This window comes from Hordeum vulgare, chromosome 3H, assembly GCF_904849725.1.
Source record: "Hordeum vulgare subsp. vulgare chromosome 3H, MorexV3_pseudomolecules_assembly, whole genome shotgun sequence".
Classification (NCBI taxonomy): domain Eukaryota; kingdom Viridiplantae; phylum Streptophyta; class Magnoliopsida; order Poales; family Poaceae; genus Hordeum; species Hordeum vulgare.
The window spans coordinates 55399787-55405382 of record NC_058520.1 but is presented as its reverse complement, the minus strand read 5'-3'; the positions used below and the strand labels follow the sequence as shown (position 1 = coordinate 55405382).

At 46.9% G+C, this 5596-nt stretch overlaps 1 non-coding gene across 1 annotated transcript; it reads left to right on the top strand.

The window, feature by feature from the left end:
* Window positions 1–2892: 2892 nt before the first annotated feature.
* LOC123445828 lies at window positions 2893–3031 on the top strand. The gene has a single exon (XR_006631196.1). It is a non-coding gene; the product is annotated as a small nucleolar RNA Z247 (small nucleolar RNA).
* Window positions 3032–5596: the final 2565 nt, after the last annotated feature.

Below are 5596 nucleotides of genomic sequence, written 5' to 3'. Positions count from 1 at the left end.
GTCTCGGGAACCGACGCGACTGGGCTCTGACGACGGGGCCGCCATTAATGGCGTCGCCTCGGGAGCCGGCGAACCAACAGGCTAACGACGGCATCGGACGACGCTGACGCGGTGATTAATGTCGTCTTTCGGGAACCGACGCGGTGGTTAATGGCGGCGGCTTTGGGAACCGACGCGGACTGGCGACGCAGCGCGGGATTAATGGCGGCGGCGTCAGGAACCGACGCGAACTGACAACGCAGCGCGGAATTAGTGCCACGGTCTCGGGAACCGACGGATTGGCCGCGGTCAGACCGACGTGAAGACGCCATGTCGCAGCGGGTGGACGCGGGTACGACGCGTATACCGGGCTCCTGTACGTCGCCGTTTCCTCAGCTGGCGCCCGACGGGCTGACGCGCGTACGTCGGGACGGGGAAAAAGACAATCCTGCCCTTTGTTACGAAAGGGTATCGTCTAATCTGAGTCGTCCTTGTGTTTAGGGTTGTACCGAAGAAGAAGTGATCTTTCCATTTCAAAAAAGGTGCTGGTTGCCATCTGGATATAAAGACCAGTAGGGAAGAACTGACCAGTGATGCATTGAATGGTCCACTACCAAATATTGTCGTGTTAATGATGTCATTTTCATCCTCTTTTTCTTTTGCAATGCTGCACCAACTGCCCGCTTTTCTTTCTTTCAATAAGGTTCATTGTCACAGTGACACGGTTCCATCGTTTTATGACTATGCATATTACTTGTTATTTATGCATCTGATAATTGTCATTAATCTAGTTATTACATCTCTTTTTAGTGTAACAAGATACTAAGAGGTTTCTTGACACCTCTCAACATTGCTATTGAGAGTCGCTCAGTGAAATGTGTGAAACTACTGGTAAAGGTACGGCTCCATCTTAATATATTATGCGCCAAGCTGAAGAGTGTATCCCAGTTTAGCGAAAATTGATGCGGACAGATAAATTGTGACTATGTTACTTAGAGGAAGCATCCATGATTCTGTTACATACTAGGCTGGTGCGGATGTGAAGGGTCCCCGTAATGTGACCCCCTTGCTAGGTGCTGCAAGACTTGGCCTAACTGACGCCCTTAAGTGCCTACTGGATGCTGGGGCAGATCCCAATGATCGAGATGAAGTAAGTTTTGTATTCCGCTTATACGTTTTTCACCCCATGCATGATTGGTTGTTTACAGGATGTAACATTAATTAACTACTAGCAAAAGAGTCCGTGCGTTGCAACGTAAGAGAAAATAACACACGCTCTGAACGTAATATATTTTCACATGACATCACATTTGTGTTGCCGACGATGACCTTAGTGCTCATACAACGAAAATGCGTTTGAATGTACAATCACTCGGAATAAGATGAGAAATATGTTGTTTCTCCCCATAAGGTTTTCCAAAGGTGTGCATGTGTAGTTAACGATGGTTTTCTTTCCTTTCAATTTGGTTTTAATTTAATGAATGTTTATTACAATTCGTATCGTCGTTGGAAAGAGAGAGAAAAAAAAGGATTGTGCACTACAAATTAAGTTTGCATCAAAAATAATATTTAAGAAGTATTCAACAGCTAAAAATAACATCCTATTTAGATTCTACATATTTTTTTAATCAAATTTCATATATAACATGTTAAAATCGGAGTCACGGTTTAAAAGATATGAATACTTTTGTTTTAGATAAAATGTGGATTGATTAACTGAAAAGTTCGGGTTTTTTTGTTAAAACAAAAAAAACGTTTTGACTGACTTAAAAATGGAGGGCGGGTTAATTACCTGAAACATCACGGGGTTTCCTGAGAAAAGCAAAAAACGATTCGTTTTCTGACTTAAATCCGGACTGCGGGTTGATTACCTGAAATATCAGGGGGTTTTCTGAAACATTCAAACAAAACGATTCGTTTTTCTGACTTAAAACAGGACTGCGGGTTGATTTTAGCAAACATCAGGGGCCTTTCTGTAAAATAGCCACTACCGACGACAGAAGCCTTAGACGCTTTATTATTAGGGAGAGATGCATCATCCATCTTTGAATTATGGTAATACGAGTCATGAAGCCAATCATATCCAACTAATAGTTAACTCTGATCAGGTGCACTATATGTTAGATAAATTATATAGGTATAGGAAAATAGTTTAAACTAGTTTTCTCTTATCTCTTTACCTCTCTCTCTCTTATCTCTTGTAACCTCCTAGAGGATCAACTTGTATGTCAAAATATCTATCCTATAAATACAATGCGGCCCGAGACAAAGGGTTCTACGCTTCCTCATATGGTCATCAGAGCCACTTCCTCGCACGTCTAGCCGCCGAGAGCAAACCGATCTATTGATCGCGAGAGAGAGGGGAACAAGATCGAGTTGAGAGCTATACCATGACAGTCACCATGCCATCCACTGCCTCATCATCATCATCCACCTTTGCTCCATCCTCCATGTCCAGCAGCTCGATCTCCCTCGGCCCACCTCCAACAAAGAAGCTTACGAGGACAAACTTCCTCCTCTGGAAGGCCGTCGTGCTACCCCAGATCAAGGGCACACAGATGAAGCACTTCCTCGACGCCGCAACTCCGGCGCCTCCTGCCACCATCACCATCACCAGCAATGGGAAGGACGAGCAGGTTGCTAATCATGCCAGACCAATCTGGTATGCTCAACAGCAACAGGTACAAGGACCTTATGGGATCTCTCTCGAGAGAGGTCCTCGCCCAAGTTGCCATGCTCCAGACGCCGGCCGAAGTGTGGGCCGCCATCCATGCGATGTTCGCCGCACAAACGCAAGCTCAAAAGATCAATACGAGGATGGCGCTCACAAACCTGCAGAAAGGTAATCTAACCATGGCAGAGTATCTTGGCAAGATTAAAACTCTCACAGATGAAGTTGCATGCGCTGGTGCTCCTCTCGGAGATGCCGAGATCATCTCTCACGTCATCGCGGGTCTCGACATTGACTACAACCCTGTGATCTCGGCGTTGGCTGCAAGGATCGAACCGGTCACTGTCCAGGAGCTGTACAGCCAGCTTCTCAGCTTTGACGCCCGCCTCAGCATGCTTCAAGGCGGTAACCTACGCCAATCTTCTGTCAACGCTGCGTCTCGCGGACGTGGCCGTGGTCGTGGCCAACCGGGGCGCGATCGTGGCAGTGGAGGACGCAGCAGCAACCAGGGCTAGGGACGCCCTGGTGGTGGTGATTGCGGCAACACCGACCGCGGCAACTAAACAACAATGGCTACAACGGCGGTGGCTACAACAACAACAACCGTCGGCCGCGCTGTCAGCTGTGCAAGAAACCGGGCCACGAAGTCATTGACTGTTGGCACCGGTACGATGAAGACTACGTGCCTGATGCACGACAGGCTGCTGCAGCTACGCAGGAGCACGGCGGACCCGATGGTGACACGGTCTGGTATGCTGATTCTGGCGCCACAGATCATGTCACCAACGAGCTAGAGAAGCTTGCCCTCAGAGAGAGGTACCCCGGCAGTGATCAAATTCACACCGCGAGCGGTGGAGGTATGGACATTCTTCACATTGGTCAATCATCAATTAATTCCCCTAGTTTTAAACGTGATCTTGTCCTTAAAGACGTCCTCCATGTTCCACAAGCCGATAATAACCTTGCTTCCATGTCTCGTTTAACCTCCGACAACAATGTTTTCTTTGAAACTCACCCTACCTATTTTTTCATTAAGGATCGGGCAACCAGGGAGCTCATCCATCGCGGTAGATGCCTCGGAGGATTATACCCCATCACATCTAGAGTCTTTGATTGCAAGAGTCATCGCCGAGTCTATTCTGCCATCAAGCCGTCCTTAGCCAAATGGCACCAAAGACTAGGACATCCCTCTTCAACAATAGTCAAGCAAGTAGTCAATAAAGGCAATTTACCATTGTCAAATAGTTCCGCAAGTGACTCAGTTTGTGAGGCTTGCCAATGTGCAAAAAGCCATCAACTTCCTTATCCTGTGTCAAATAGTGTGTCTCATGCTCCTTTAGAGCTCATTTTTAGTGATGTATGGGGTCATGCAAGAGATTCCTTTGGTAGAAAGAAATACTATGTCAGTTTTATTGATGATTACAGCAAATTTACATGCATATATTTGCTTAAGTTCAAATCTGAAGTTTTTTCTGTCTTTCAAGAATTCCAAAACCTTGTTGAAAGACAGTATGATCGAAAAATCCTTGCAGTCCAAAGTGACTGGGGAGGGGAGTATGAGAAACTCAACTCCTTCTTTCGTAGCATTGGCATCATTCATCATGTCTCTTGCCCTCATGCTCATCAACAAAATGGCTCAGCAGAACGCAAACATCGTCACATTGTGGAAGTGGGCTGTCTCTCTTAGCCCATGCTTCAATGCCCCTCAAATATTGGGATGAGGCTTTTATCACAGCTACATATCTTATCAATCGGTTACCCAGTCGTGTCATTGGCAACACCACTCCTTTGGAATGCTTGTTTCATCAAAAACCTGACTATACCTCTCTCAAAAATTTTGGGTGTGCTTGTTACCCAAATTTGCGTCCCTACAATCGCCATAAACTTGAGTTTCGGTCCACACAATGTGTCTTTCTTGGCTATAGCAATCTTCATAAAGGGTACAAATGTCTAGAGATATCATCTGGTAGAATCTATATTTCTAGGGATGTCATTTTTTATGAAACATTATTTCCTTTCTCCAAACTTCATCCCCATGCGGGAGCACTTTTGCGTGACGAAATATCCCTCCTTTCCGATCCTTTGACACCTTCTGGTCACGGGGGTGAATTAACTAATGATGATCATGTGCAAAATTCCATGGAACAGATTGATCTTGGTGTTAATTGTGCAGCTACAGGACGTCATTTTATGTGTGAAGAAACAGCCAAAAACGGATCTGGCGCGCGATCCCAGGAAGATTTTCCTGACGCTGGCCTCGGTGCGCGATCCCAGGCGGATCTCCCTGCCGCTGCCCCTGCTGCACGCGTCGAGGCTCCTCCGCGCGACAGCCTGTCAGACACGCGATCCCAGGAGGATCGCGCTGATCCTCCCGCGCCAACCGCCCCGGTGGCCGACAACCCGCCAGGTGGCGGCGCCTCCTCCCGCGCTGCACGCTACGATGCTGCTGGCGAGGGGGACAACGCGCCAACCGCCACGCTAACTGCCTCAGGTGACGGCGCGGTCGGATCCCCTGTGCGTGCCAGCACCGATGCTGCTACAGGGTTGGGATCTTGTGTGGCCAGAACTGCTGCAACACCGATTCCGCCTCGCCACACACGATCCCAGTCTGCTAATATTCGAGAAAAGAAATACACGGATGGCACGGTCAGGTATGATAAACTTAGACATGCTTTCCTTGCAAATACTAGTGAACCAACGAATTTGCATGACGCTCTTGCACATAAGGATTGGAAAAAGGCTATGGATGTTGAATATGATGCACTCATTCAAAATAAAACTTGGAGATTAGTTCCACCAAAGAAGGATGCAAATGTGATTGACTGCAAATGGGTATATAAAATTAAGAAGAGAGCTGATGGTAGTATTGACAGATACAAGGCTAGACTAGTGGCAAAAGGTTTTAAACAGAGATTTGGTATAGACTATGAGGATACCTTTAGTCCT